Source organism: Drosophila takahashii, chromosome 3R (assembly GCF_030179915.1).
Source record: "Drosophila takahashii strain IR98-3 E-12201 chromosome 3R, DtakHiC1v2, whole genome shotgun sequence".
NCBI lineage: Eukaryota > Metazoa > Arthropoda > Insecta > Diptera > Drosophilidae > Drosophila > Drosophila takahashii.
The window spans coordinates 5844089-5859997 of NC_091681.1; the positions used below are offsets into that span (position 1 = coordinate 5844089).

The 15909-nt window shown below is 34.8% G+C and overlaps 1 long non-coding RNA gene across 6 annotated transcripts; it reads left to right on the forward strand.

Moving 5' to 3' along the window:
* The first annotated feature begins 12012 nt into the window (after nucleotides 1-12012).
* LOC138913453 (uncharacterized) lies at nucleotides 12013-12823 on the forward strand. Of its 6 annotated transcripts, XR_011419211.1 has the most exons (4): nucleotides 12019-12178; nucleotides 12312-12372; nucleotides 12441-12631; nucleotides 12696-12823. It is a non-coding gene; the product is annotated as an uncharacterized lncRNA (long non-coding RNA). The 6 variants fall into 6 exon arrangements; XR_011419209.1 differs by having other exon boundaries at nucleotides 12013-12178; nucleotides 12312-12631; XR_011419210.1 differs by having other exon boundaries at nucleotides 12066-12372.
* Nucleotides 12824-15909: the final 3086 nt, after the last annotated feature.

Here is a 15909-nt window from a genome sequence, read left to right on the forward strand (position 1 = left end):
AGCCCTTTCGTGTTCTATGCAATAATTATAACAATCTTTATCATTTAATTTGCACTTCTACATCTATCCCTGTATTAAAAACTAAAATTTTATCTCATTTGCTTCAATCTTAGTTCATAATCTTTATAATCTTTATATGTCCCGTCTCTATTTGTTTCATGTATTTTCCTCGCGAACTCGCATTTTTGCCCTAATTGATAAAGGGTCCCGCGCGTAACAAGCACGTGCTTGGTATCGTTGGGCCACTTGTTTGTACTGCTCGTAGTGCATCAACGTCCATCATAAAAAAAAGATGCTATTTCAACGGTTCTTCTAAGTACCCGGAAATCACCGGAACCGCTTAACGCTGAGGAAATTGAGTTTTTCACACAAAAAAATTTGCTTGGTAAAATTGACCAACAAGGATAGTTACGTAACTATTAAAATAGTTACGTGTATTTTGTTTTTTCTTTGGGTTTGTGTCCTTGCTAATTGTGTGTATTTTGTTGTTGTGAAATGACTATTTACTTAGTAGAATTGACAATTTTGCTGGTTGGGGCCTGTTTGACAATTATTACAGTTGATTTTACCAAGTTTTTTTTTTGTGTGTAGCAGCAGCAGAGCTTAAACGTGAAGTCGAACTAATCGAAAAAGGAAGGCATAAGGTATCTTCCAGCAATTTGTCATCTCCTCAGTCACCATCTCTCTTAGGAAAACGTGATATATTTGGATTCTTTAAAAGTGCAGTACTTAAAAAATCCATACAAGTTGAGGAAGGGCACCCCTTAGAACAATATTTCAGGCAAATAAATATTTCTACAGCGAAGAATCCAAAACAATATTGGGAGGTAATATCTGCCCATAATATTGTATTAATAATTTATATTGTGAGTTTGCTCTTTTTGTAGATGCCGGAGTCAAAATATGAAACTTTGAAATGCTGCGCTAGGAAATATTTACATATCCCAGCAACCTTAACTGAATCTGAGCGAATGTTCAGCAAAGCGGGTTACATTGCTTCAGATCGAAGATCTGCGCTAAAGTCCAGAAATATTACCATGTTACTTTTTTTAAACAAGAACGAATGGGTCCTTAGTAATTAAAAAATTGACTTTTATGTATATTTAAATTTACATACAGACTAATTAAAAAAAAAACAAACAACACTATTTAAGGCTTTATTTATTATTTACTTGGAATATAATTGATAAAAACTTGTCTTCTAATGTCAAATAACGACTAGTCGACTAGACGAACAGTCGACTGAAATGCTGTCAAACAATCGACTGACTACACTATCGATAGTTTTGCAGCTCTAGTATTTGATACTAAATAGTGTCATTTTGATAAAACTAGGGTCACATCGACTTCCTTCACAGTGACGATTCACAAACAGTGCCCAAACCTGTCACAATTTTAAAATGAAATGACTGAAGTGTAATCCCCCTCCAGCTTTTAACTTACGCCCATGTATAAATATTTTTAAAGCAGGGGTCACTTGTGCTCACAAATAGTTATGCGTTACGTAAAATAGTGACAGGTTTGGGCACTGTTTGTGAATTGTCACTGTGAAGGAAGTAAGAAAAACAATTTTAAAAATTCCAAAACAATTCACAAAAACCTGATGAGTGTCCTAAAAATTAAGGACATAAGGTGTCTTTGGATCAAAAATGCATTGTAGAAGAAAATATTTTTATTTAATTTTTAAACGCTGTTCACAAATGAAGATTTTTAAACTTTGCGTAGTGGCAACTTATGCTTAGAAAAGCCTCATTTATCGAAATAAAATGGTGGCAGGCCTGGACACCGACCCATGTCACATTTTGTCGGCCTTTGTAATTTTAAGAACCAAAATGTTAAGTTGTGTTAGATTACTAATTAAAAAAAATAATAATTCGGGTATTCACCAGTCCTGGCAGGTGTGGCAAATGACAGATGTGGCAAGTGAAAATTTCGCATATCCAACAACAAAATACATGAAATAAAAAATTCTAGACCTGCCGGAAGTCGACCTATGCTTATATTTATACCCGTTACTCGTAGAGTAAAAGGGTATATTGTATTCGTGCAAAAGTATGTAACAGCTAGAAGGAAGCATTTCCGACCCTATAAAGTATATATATTCTTGATCAGGATCACTAGCCGAGTCGATCTACCCATGTCCGTCTGTCCGTCTGTCTGACTGTCTGGTTGAACGCTGAGATCTCGGAAACTACAAGAGCTACAAGATTGGCATTTTGCATGCAAATTCTAGGAGTTCCTACGCAGCGCAAGTTTATTTCAAAAAAGTGCCACGCCCCCTCTAACGCCTACAATCGCTTATATACGATTTTAAAAATTTAAATATTTCGGAAAAGTAAAAATGCAGTTTTGTTGTGCTTATCAATACCTATCGAAATGTAGAATTTTTTAAATCGGACCATTCGTTAAAAAGTTATGGCTCATCAAAGTTTATATCTCCATCTCCCTCGCACTCCCTATAGCTGAGTAACGGGTATCTGATAGTCGGGGCTCCCGACTATAGCTTTCTTTCTTGTTTGAGTATCAATCGTGACAAACTTCATGTAACGTTTGGCAGACTTGCTACATCTGCCATTTGCCACACCTGCCAGGACTGTTGATTACCCTAAATGTTGTTGCGAGCGGGATTTGAACCTCGAACCCCCGAACACAAAATAATACCAGAATCGAGCACCTTGGCCCCTGGGCTATGGCCTTATTACTTCCTTCCATGGCAGAATGGTTACAGGAGCATTCAAGCAAATGACAAATTTTATTTAATACTAAGAAAATGACACCGGCACGTGGCTCTTTGACACCAAAAAGGGTCAAATTAATATTTTCGAAAGTATTAAAGTGACACCAGAATAGGGTCAACTTCATGAACAAAGACATTTTGAAACTCAATAGTGTCACATTTACACTATTTTTTTTTTGGGTGCATCATTCTTACATTTCGGCACTTAAAAAATAATTATTTTTAAATATTATCAAAGAGACGTGAAGCAGTCGATGGATTTTCTTTATGGTACGATTTTTCTGTAGCAAAAGAAAGAGGAAAACATTTAAAAAAAATTTCAGATTTAAACGACTCTTATTCGGGTTTGACGCAGATATTGAATTTTTTGTATTACCAATGTAGTTACTTGTAATGCTTTTATTATTTTAATAATTTTAGATTATTACGTATACGCACAAAAATTTACCATGGTAAAGTTGTGAGGTCGTTGTTGTGAGTCGGGTGCAGAAGTACATTACATAATAGAATTTAATATAAAATATATTTAAATTAAGTAAATATATAACCCATTGGTAAAAACAGAAAAATTGATAAGCATTTATTTTTGTCCTTTTTTAAAACTTGTTGTCCTTTTTTCCCTGTTTTTTTTTTGGTTTATCTGTCCTGTTTTTCAAGCTGAGTGATGGCAGCACTGCACACTGGTCGGAATGACTAATTTTTTTTGCATAAATTCCAAAAATGTTCATAGAGCGCTGTAACTTGGCACATTTGATAATAAGATCATTATAAAGATATATAAAAACTTTCAGTTTGATCTGGCCACGCCTACATTTACCGCTCATGTTTTGTGAAGCGCAGTGTTAACTAAATGAGTAAAAAAAAGGTAATTTTTTTTCTTTTGGTTTTTTGTAATAGAAAACAATTATATTTTAGTAAATTAAACAACAATATTTACATTTTTAATTTTCCACTGCTTAAATATACACACAAAAAAAAAACTTGGTAAAATCAACTGTAATAATTGTCAAACAGGCCCCAACCAGCAAAATTGTCAATTCTACTAAGTAAATAGTCATTTCACAACAACAAAATACACACAATTAGCAAAGACACAAACCCAAAGCAAAAACAAAATACACGTAACAATTTTAATAGTTACGTAACTATCTTTGTTGGTCAATTTTACCAATCAAATTTTTTTGTGTGTACACACAAAAAAAAACTTGGTAAAATCAACTGTAATAATTGTCAAACAGGCCCCAACCAGCAAAATTGTCAATTCTACTAAGTAAATAGTCATTTCACAACAACAAAATACACACAATTAGCAAAGACACAAACCCAATTAAAAACAAAATACACGTAACTATTTTGTTAGTTACGTAACTATCTTTGTTGGTCAATTTTACCAAGCAAGTTTTTTTGTGTGTAGCTTCTTTATTGCGATAGCAAATATCGAGCAGCGTGCTAGGACTGAACTTAACCTTGTCTTTAGCTGGAGCGAAAAGATAGAACGGATAGGAACGGGCAAATACAATAATATATATATTTACAAATACTGTTGCAGACTTACTTTTGTATAGCGAGTCATAGCAGATTAGTTATATTCCACAAAACACGGACACTTTGGTTAAAAATCTACTACTTTAAGACAATACAAAAACGATTAACAATATAAACAAACAAGAGAGAACGCTATAGTCGGGTGCCCCGACTATCAGATACCCGTTACTCAGCTAAAGGGAGTGCGAAAGAGATGAAGAAAAACTTTGATCCGCCGTAACTTTTTAACGAATGGTCCGATTTAAAAAATTTCTTCTACATTTCGATAGGTATTGATAAACACAATAAAACTGCATTTGTACTTTTCCAAAATATTAAAATTTTTAAAATCGTATATAAGCGATTGTGGGCGTTAGAGGGGGCGTGGCACCCTTTTGAAACAAACTTGCGCTGCGTAGGAACTCCTAGAATCTGCATGCAAAATGTCAATCTTCTAGCTTTTATAGTTTCCGAGATCTCAGCGTTCATACAGACAGACAGACAGACAGACAGACAGACAGACAGACAGACAGACAGACAGACAGACAGACAGACAGACAGACAGACCGACAGACAGACAGACAGACAGACAGACAGACAGACAGACAGACAGACAGACAGACAGACAGACAGACAGACAGACAGACAGACAGACAGACAGACAGACAGACAGACAGACAGACAGACAGACAGACAGACAGACAGACAGACAGACAGACAGACAGACAGACAGACAGACAGACAGACAGACAGAGATACAGACAGACAGACAGACAGACAGACAGACAGACAGACAGACAGACAGACAGACAGACAGACAGACAGACAGACAGACAGACAGACAGACAGACAGACAGACAGACAGACAGACAGACAGACAGACAGACAGACAGACAGACAGACCAGACAGACAGACAGACAGACAGACAGACAGACAGACAGACAGACAGACAGACAGACAGACAGACAGACAGACAGACAGACAGACAGACAGACAGACAGACAGACAGACAGACAGACAGACAGACAGACAGACAGACAGACAGACAGACAGACAGACAGACAGACAGACAGACAGACAGACAGACAGACAGACAGACAGACAGACAGACAGACAGACAGACAGACAGACAGACAGACAGACAGACAGACAGACAGACAGACAGACAGACAGACAGACAGACAGACAGACAGACAGACAGACAGACAGACAGACAGACAGACAGACAGACAGACAGACAGACAGACAGACAGACAGACAGACAGACAGACAGACAGACAGACAGACAGACAGACAGACAGACAGACAGACAGACAGACAGACAGACAGACAGACAGACAGACAGACAGACAGACAGACAGACAGACAGACAGACAGACAGACAGACAGACAGACAGACAGACAGACAGACAGACAGACAGACAGACAGACAGACAGACAGACAGACAGACAGACAGACAGACAGACAGACAGACAGACAGACAGACAGACAGACAGACAGACAGACAGACAGACAGACAGACAGACAGACAGACAGACAGACAGACAGACAGACAGACAGACAGACAGACAGACAGACAGACAGACAGACAGACAGACAGACAGACAGACAGACAGACAGACAGACAGACAGACAGACAGACAGACAGACAGACAGACAGACAGACAGACAGACAGACAGACAGACAGACAGACAGACAGACAGACAGACAGACAGACAGACAGACAGACAGACAGACAGACAGACAGACAGACAGACAGACAGACAGACAGACAGACAGACAGACAGACAGACAGACAGACAGACAGACAGACAGACAGACAGACAGACAGACAGACAGACAGACAGACAGACAGACAGACAGACAGACAGACAGACAGACAGACAGACAGACAGACAGACAGACAGACAGACAGACAGACAGACAGACAGACAGACAGACAGACAGACAGACAGACAGACAGACAGACAGACAGACAGACAGACAGACAGACAGACAGACAGACAGACAGACAGACAGACAGACAGACAGACAGACGGACGGACAGACAGACAGACGGACATGGCTAGATCGACTCGGCTAGTGATCCCGATCAAGAATATATATAGTTTATAGGGTCGGAAACGCTTCCTTCTACCTGTTACATACTTTTGCACGAATCTAATATACCCTTTTACTCTACGAGTAACGGGTATAATAACACATATATTCAAATAATGCATTTAGCCTATAATCTACATACCTTAAGCAATATTATCCTTTTTTATACCCTTGCAGAGGGTATTATGATTTCAGTCAGAAGTTTGCAACGCCTCGAAGGAGACGTTTCCGACCCCATAAAGTATATATATTCATCACTAGACGAGTCGATCTAGCCATGTCCGTCTGTCCGTCTGGCCGTCTGTCCGTCTGTCTGTCCGCTTCTACGCAAACTAGTCTCTCAGTTTTAAAGCTATCGGCTTAAAACTTTTCCAAAAGTCTTCTTTCTATTGCAGGTAGTATATAAGTCGGAACCGACCTGATCGGACAACTATATCTTATAGCTACCAAAGCACTATGGGGCATTCGACCTGTTTTTTTGGCATAAATATGTTTTTTACAAGTATTTAAATTTTTGAAACATTATTGGAAACGTATTAAGAATAGATCAAAATGAAATGTTACATACCGCAAATGTTAAGTTAACAGTCCAATGTTAAAATAAGAGCTGTTAAAGTCAGGCGCAGCAAGTGCATATATAAATTAATATCTCTTCAACGACAAGACGTAGAACCATAAAACTTGAAATGGATATTCATTAAAACTGTCCTTACTTCTTGTAAATACTACTGTGATGCTTATTTCGTGAGTGTATTTGTAGCAATGGCTTCATATACCAAGTAGTCTCTCTTAAAGGTTTGGAAAAAGAAAGCTCAACTTGGAATAGAGATTAGAAGAAATGTTGAAATTTGTTGAGCCTGTGGGTTGAGGTTAAAGGGGGGTCAATTCTCGATTCGGGACAGCCAGTCTTAATGTGCACTTTTGCGACTTTAAGAGAAATTCAGTTTTTACGGCACTGCCAAAAATGGTCAAATTAACACTTTATTTGTCTTCTTCTTGTTTTGTAAGATGAAATGTTAAATAAATTTAATGCAAAAGTCTTCGCCATAACATTATATTTGATTTAAAAACATTCCGCGTCTTATTTTCATGGAAAATATTTTTTTATACGGCATATCCAGTATTTGGCATACAAAAATGTCGGATTTTACAGGAAAAAGTCAATATCTCTTTAAAGAAGAAAGTTTTCAAAAAAATGTTTTTTTGTTAGTTTTAATATGTTTCTTCATTATTAGAAACCATAAAAGAAAAATTTTTTTTTGTATGGTTTATAAAAAAAAATTTCTTTTTTTTTGAATAAATTTATTATAGTGTTTAATTTTTGTTCAAAAAGATGTATTTAATTATTATAAACATATTTCAAAAAACCAAACTCAAAAAAGTTGCTTTGTTTTGGAATTATTAATTAATGCCAAAAAAACAGGTCAAATACCCCATAGTGCAAAGGAAGGAAACGCTAAAAAAATTCTAGCTTCGGTGTTTTTTGAAATAAAACCTTCTTCTCTTGGAAATATTATTTTTTAAATATTTCCAAATTTCGAATAAAATTGTTAAAAAATCGGACGACTATATCATATAGCTGCCATAGGAAAGATCGGAAAATTAATGGGAAAGTAATAAGAAATAAATTTTAGCTTTTTGTTTTTTATTGTATTTTCTTCTACTCTAGGACATGACTCTTTTTAAAAATTTCCGAATTTCAATTTTAATTTTATCAACATCGGACGACTATATCATATAGCTACCATAGGAACGATCGAAAAATTAATGGGAAATTAATTGGAAACAAATTATAGCACCGTTGGTTTATATTGTATTCTCTTATACTCTAGGATATGATTTCCTTTAAAATTTCAGAGTTTTGAATTAAATTTAACAAAAATCGGACGATTATATTATATAGCTGCCATAGGGAAGGATAGAAACAATAATGTCAAAACAATACGAAATTTAAAGTTTTTACTATTTGTAAGTTAATGGGAATGATCTGCCAGGGTATATAAGCTTCGGCTGGCCGAGGCTAGCTTCCTTTCTTGTTTTTATAATGCAAAAAACTGATCAGCAAACTATTTATTAGTTTTCAAACGTTGAGATATTGACGAATTGTTGATTTGTAAAAAACATTATTTCGCTCCGTTGCACACACACATGGACGAAATATATGAAAGCCACAAAATGAGTTTTTTATAAACACAATCCCTAGATTCGTTTAAATTCAAATTAATGATAATACTGATATCCTTTTGCATACAAAAAATTTCATTTACATTTCTACATCAGATCGAAGACATTTTCTTATAGTTTTTTTTGTTTTAAAATTGAAAGTATTAAAAAAAACTAAATATTCAAATCAAATGGAAATGTTTAAACAATTTGATTCACGGCATCCCCTTCCACCTGCCTTCCTTATCTTCTATTACCAGTTTACAAAAATAAATCGATGAAATATACCATGAATGAAACCTTTGTTTTCTGGTAAGGAACGTCTTCCTGATTAAGAAAATGGCACTTAAAATTTTTTTTATGGATAAAATTTTTTTTTAAGTGTAAAAAACGTTTTTGACATTTTTTTAATTTCTAACTTGAGTTGTGGTTAACGGATTTCCAGCATGCCAGCGTTTTTGCATTTTTTCTCACTTTTACAACTTTGACGAAGTGTAGCTTCTAAACTAATGAATGGAACTCAATGCAGTGTATAAGAAAGTTGGAGGGCATTCTATTACCTGTAAAATTAGTCATTTATGGTTGAAATCGGTTAACCACAACGTACACAAAGTAGGGGAGAGTGGGGGAATTTCGTCACAGGGGCAATTTCGTCACCTGCAATATCTCGGAATCCATAAGTCGTAAAAATATATAATTTTTTTGTTTTAGTCCTTCAAGACGGCCAGACACAACCAATGCGTTTTTTTTGCACAGAAGGCCAAGATAATTAAGCTATAATATTAAATGTGTTTTAATAGTTCAAAAGCTCCATTTAGTTCTCGACGAAATTTTTTCTGTATGCCACAATTGAAAAGGGATAAGATACAGGTTTTTTTGTATAATACACAGTGCTATTATGTGCATTTCTACGTTAGTGATGTTTAACTTCGCACCTAATTTCGGAAGAAAAATAATTATTTCTAAAAAAGTACTGTGTGGGGAAATTTTGCCACCCTATGCTTAGGGTAAATTCGCACCTATTTTAGATACATCTTTTTTTATTTGACGATCTGGCTAACGAACAGACTACCGGCAGCAGCAACAAATATAGGACGTCAACAAAAATGGTACGCTTGATCAGTGTGATCAGTTCCCTACATTTTTCAGGTGACGAAATTGCCCCAGTGGTGTGGCGATTTTACCCCCCTATGTGGCAGGATTGCCCCAGTATATTGGTTTTGCTTTTTCATTTTTTATAAATCACCAAGGTAAATAAAAAAAAGGGGAATGTCACATTTTAAAGCTTGGTGCTAACCGCATTCAACAATAAAAATAGAAATATAATAACGTGTCTCAAGATGGACAAAAAATAGCTTTTAAAAAATGCTGACGAAATTGCCCCACTCTCCCCTACTAATGTTATGAAGAAAATTAATGTAAGGATTTGTGCAAGTTTTTATATATTTCTTAAGTAGTTTGCTTTTTACGGAAATTAAGGAAAAAAGTTATTATAAAATCTTTCTCTTAAAAAAAAGAATTTTATAAATGTAAAAAAAAAACAAATATAAAGGTAAGGTATGCTTAGTTTTCCATTTTAATTTCCGCAGGCGAAGCTGCTTCGGAATTATACCTGGTTGTTTCTGTGACGCCACGGCCTTTGTGTTGTTTTTTTTCGTTCTTGTTTGTCACCTTATTTGAATTTCCTTTAATTAAGCACATGGGTGGTTTCAAATTGGAAATGTAATAATAACTGAAATGAGTGTACAAATTACAAATTATAAATATAAAAACCGAATAACTTACTATTTTGAGAAAAACATCTTGGTCGCCGCCGCACGCGGGAATCGAACCGCTAACCGCACGCCTCACAGTTTGCAGTCAAGCACTCTACTACACTCAAAAAAAAAACAGCCCGAAATCGCCATTAAATCAAGAAATTCGCCATGAATTTCAGTCGATGGCGATTTACCGTATTTTTTAGAAAGGAATTTTCTAAAATTTAGAAAAAAATTTCTGAAAAGCAGAAATACTTTTCTAAAATCAAGAAAAATTGCCATAAAATTGCGAAAAATTTCCTTAAATCCAGAAAGTACTTTTCTTGAAAATAGAATTTTTTTTCTTAAAATAAGAAAGGACTTTTTTTATTTTCAGAAAATTTTCTTTATTTTAATAAAATGTATACATATTTATTTTACTATTTTATTTCCTAAACAAGAAAGAGAAAAGAAAATGAAAAATATGAAAAGAAAATTATTAATATTTCCTAAACAAAAAAGGAAAACAAAACAAAAAATATAAAAAAAACAAAAAAAGATAAAAATGACATTATAAATATTTCCTAAACAAAAAAGAGAAAAGAAAACAAAAAAGATAAAATATTATTAATATTAATATTAAGTAGGTATTTAATATATTACCTATTATTAAAATTTACTTACTTACTGCCAAATTATCAACAATACCTGAAATTAAAATTATTCCTGCAATCGAAAATAAAAATTAATATTAGAGAAGGATGGTATTTGCGGCCTGCAATAGTATGCCCTTTGCTTACCATAAATTTTCACACACTTACCAAATTTATATTTAAATTTATTTAAATTGCTTACCTATTAATTGCCTCTTAGAGGGATCGCACTTTAACTTTCTTAAATAGGCTCAACACAAACTTATTACTTGCAATGCTCATCCAAAACTGAGCACAAGGGTTCAAAATGCAGCGCAACACAAGCAACTCTCTCGCGAGAGACTGCATTTCCAAAACAACAACGCAATAAAAGTTACAGCTACCCAGCGGGAATGTGAGAAGTTGGTTTTTGTGTTCTTGAAATCCTGTTCCTTTTTGCAGGCGGCGGTGTAGGGATAGATAATTTCTGAGCGCTAAATGAGGGTGGGTTTCTGAGTAGCATCAATATCAGGCCATTTATGCGCTGTGTGATTTCTGTGGCACTACGATTATAATATTATTTAACAAAAAAATCACCAACTTATAATATTCAAAAATCCTATGATTTACACCAAAACCAAAAGACTTGTTCTCACATTTAGTTTTAATTTTTAGTAATTTTAAAAGTCGTAGAAAAAATATTAATAATTGTTAATCAAAAAAATTAAACTATATAACATTATTATCATAATGTCTATAATGATAATATTAATTTATTTTACTCAACATTTTTCTAATAATAATAAGGATGAATGTGGGATTCAACCAAATTATAGAGAAAAGCCACGGTAAGACGATTAAAATATTTGATCACATTTATCAAGGAATTACATTAACTTACAAAGAAAACTATTGTTGTTTTTTACATTTTTAAACATTTTCTGTGAAATAAAATAATTTGATCGTCAGATCGTGGCCTAAGCCATTTTTAAGTGTTGTTAAAATATAAAAATTCGTGTTGGTGGTATTGATAACACGAAAAATGCCTAATATACCTATAATATACGTAACCTTTAATGATTGCGGTCCCTGAAAAGTATTGTTTAAATATTTATTCGGCGCCAAAGTGTGACCCAACTTTACAAAGAAAATTACCCCACATTTATCTGCATTTTGTATGGTATTATCAAGAATATAATGCAGGGTCACATCATTTTTAAATTTGTTGGAAAAAGTGAAAAAAAGTGAAAATAGTTAATTTTAATCTAAAAAACAATAAAAAGGTAAGTGATAAAATGAATTTTGTCTTTTTATAACCTTTATTTCAGCGTTACAAAGGTTAGTATCACAGATATTTTCGCCATTAATAAATATACGCCTCCGGATGCTATCTTCAACACAAATTCTGCATTTCAGTGACACTTGAAATGTTTTTAATCTTTACCAGTGGTAAATGGTGTGAGGTGTTCATTAAATGGTTGTATAAATAGTACTTCAGTACTAACTTAGTTGTTTAACTTAATCAAAATATTACATTTATTTCAGCCAGGCCGACTGAGACTTCTTGGGACCAGAAGTGTTGCGCCTGCGTTTGTCATATTTTATTTTTTCTATTCATAGTTTTTGATATAGATACCCGACATAAAACAACTGAACAGAGGGTAAATGATCGGCCATGGCAAACCAGGCATAATTTCTGGAGAGATCCTTTAATTTTGTGCGGAGACCTAATAATGGTAATTACTCTTATTATTATTCCTGGTCTTACATTCATATCTAAATTATGTTTGATATTTTCAGAAGACAGACAAGAAATGGATATCTAAGTACTGCATTCGGCCAAGCAAAACCCGGGAATGCTTCATGCATTAAAAATTTGTAGTTCCAATGCTTCGATAATAAATACACAAACAAATATTACAAAAAAACATGATTTTTATTGTGGAAAATCAGATACTGCAAAGCAGTGCAAAACCAAAACTGCGAGGGTCTGGAAAAACCAAAACTGGGAGGGTGTAGAAAAACAGATATTGCAAGTGGAGGAAAACCATAACTGGCTACGTGTGGAAAATCTATAACGCGGGAAGTTGAAAAACCCGTGGATTTTGTCCTGCATTCTTCTGCCAGAGATCCAGATAGAAACCTCATTTCCCCCTTACTTTTTGTGTCACCCCCGTGTATTTTGAAACCAGAGATGGAAGAAATGTAAGGGGTGAATGAGGTTTAGTCCCTTCCGCTTCTATGGAGAAACCTCTTGAAAATATGTTATTTTCCAGAGGAATTTTCCCGGTGGGTACGCGCAAGAAAATTCTCGATCATACGCACAAACACACATAAACATATACATACATACGCCAAAAACTGTCGTCGCAACGCGCCGCGGTCTAACCCCTTGTCTTCTTCTTTTTCGTTTCGAAGAAAGAGTGAGAAGCATAAAAGAAATACAAAAAGTTTTTCTTAAATCTATGGTGATTTTCTAATTCTACTTTTCTGTTTTCAAGAAAATTTTTTTTTTTAATTCAGAAAAATTTCTAAAATTTAGAAAAATTTACCGTATTTTTTATGGCGACTTTCTAGATTCTAGGAAGGGCTGAAGTACATTTTTTCTTAATTTAATGGCGAAATCGCCATTAATTTAAAAAAACTTTTGGAGAGCAAATTAGGAAAAAACACCATTGATTTAAGAAAAAAAATCATTTTTCTAAATTTTAGAAAGGTTTTTCATAAAATTCTGTTTTTATGGTCTTTTTTCCTAGATTCAAGAAAACAATTTCTAAAATTCAGAAAATTTTCTAAAATTAAGAAAAAATTTCATTTTATGGCGATTTTCTAAAATTTAGGAAAAAAATTTTTTTGAGTGTATCTGCGCCACGGAAGCATCACGTGAGGCGCTGTACAAAGTCTATTCACATTTTGTTCTCCTATTTTTACTTACATTGATCTGGCTCTCTTACAGTTATTCGGCCCTGTTTTAGTTTTCACTTCCGAAAGATTCACACGGAATCGAATTTCCCAGACCTGTTCCAGGACTCACTTCCGAAAGAACTGCAAGGATTCAAATATCCCTCGTTGTCACTAGGTTAACTTCCGAAAAATTCACACGGAAACTTTCCGTCAAGCATTTGACAGGCGAATTTAAATTCGGCAGTATAAAAATTAATTCTTTAAATATACTTCGCGATAGCTTCCTAATAATAATACCTATTTTTACACACAAAAAAATTTGCTTGGTAAAATTGACCAACAAAGATAGTTACGTAACTATAAAAATAGTTACGTGTATTTTGTTTTTGCTTTGGGTTTGTGTCTTTGCTAATTGTATTTTGTGTATTGTGTATTTTGTTGTTGTGAAATGACTATTTACTTAGTAGAATTGACAATTTTGCTGGTTGGGGCCTGTTTGACAATTATTACAGTTGATTTTACCAAGTTTTTTTTTTGTGTGTATGCTATTCCTTGATGTTTTATGTTCCTAATTGCATCATTGGAATGGAAATTATTTGCCAATATGACTTATTAATAATTATTAAAGCCCGGTAAATTCTAGCCTTGACAATGAATGCAAATCCGCCGCCCTTGTTGTAAATTCCGCTCGGATTTGGTAGAGTTCATGGGTAGAGTTGTCACGGTATGGATATAGGTTTGTATTTCGTTGGGACTTTTTCTAAACTTATCCGATAAGGTTCATGGTTCTTTTATAAGAAAGCTAATTTATCCTAATTAACGAAATAAGTACTTGATGTAAAATTTGAACGGGGACATTTGATAGGGATTTTGTTTTTCGACTTTGGCATCTCTGTATGCTCTAGCAGTTTGCAACACTATTTGAAAACAAAAGTGCTACCAAAACAACTGACCTGATACGAAGTTTAGCGAACAACATGTAAGTAACTAAACGCCCAAGATTTCATTTATTTCAAGTAATAAGTTCATGGGAGAAAACGTGGACATAGCGAGGGGATTCGTTAAGGGCGACAGGGTGGCTGTAGATGCCAAATGGAGCGCACTAGCCGCAGAGTTGAACGCAGCAGGATCGCCTGTTAAGGATGTCTCCGGATGGATTATTCTCATACAACTTCATATATTTAAAGGCATGGTGCGATTGGAAGGCAGCGTTTAAAAAGAAATTGGCTCACAACCGAAAGGAGTCGCGGAGGGGGATAAAACTATCAAGCGCCCAGCCAACACCAGTGCAGCAATTGACCAAACTCCGAAGAGGACTAGAGTGAGTCAGACGAAGTCCTTGGAAGAGGTTTGCGCCATCCAGAATGCTCTAATGGAAAGAGTGGTAGAGTCTATGGAATCGATGGCCGCCACTATGAAGATGCAGACGGAGATGATGGCTCAACATCTGCAAGAACTTAAGACCATTGAAGCACAAAAACTAGAAGTGTTAAAAAAGCTACTAGGTAATAAGAATTAGATTAAGGGCCGGTTTCTCGAGTCCCTGTCAAAGTCCCTGATAGCTATCTGTTCGAAAAACTTAAAGACCAGATAAACTGTTCGTAAAAGCAAATCCGCTTTCTCGACTGCTTTAATTTATCTGAACGAGAAACAATTACAGAGTGCTGTTAACTCACAGAATTGTGCTGTAAAGCGCAAAAAATAGCGTGCTTCGATTATTTCATCAGCTGTTTGGGTATAATTCAAAGGAAAATTCAGCTGTGATTTCGTTTCTTCTTCTTAGTTGGCTTTGGGAAATCAGCTGTCATTCTATCGAGACGAAAACGCTTAACAGGGACTCAGAGTCCCTGTCAAAGTAAGCTCTCACATTGGTGCTCGAGAAAGCCAAAATGCCTTAGCTGGGACTTTTTCTGTTCGAGAAATGTTAGCCGGCACTCGAGAAACCGGCCCTAAGTAGATTTAAGTAATACTCTAGATTGAATACAGTGCCTTTCCGCAATGAAGCGATGTGACCTCAATTAAATTTAATAATTTAAAATAAATGATTTTAAACTAATAACCTTTATTTAATGGATATTTAAACATATTAAATTACAAAAAGCTTGCACCA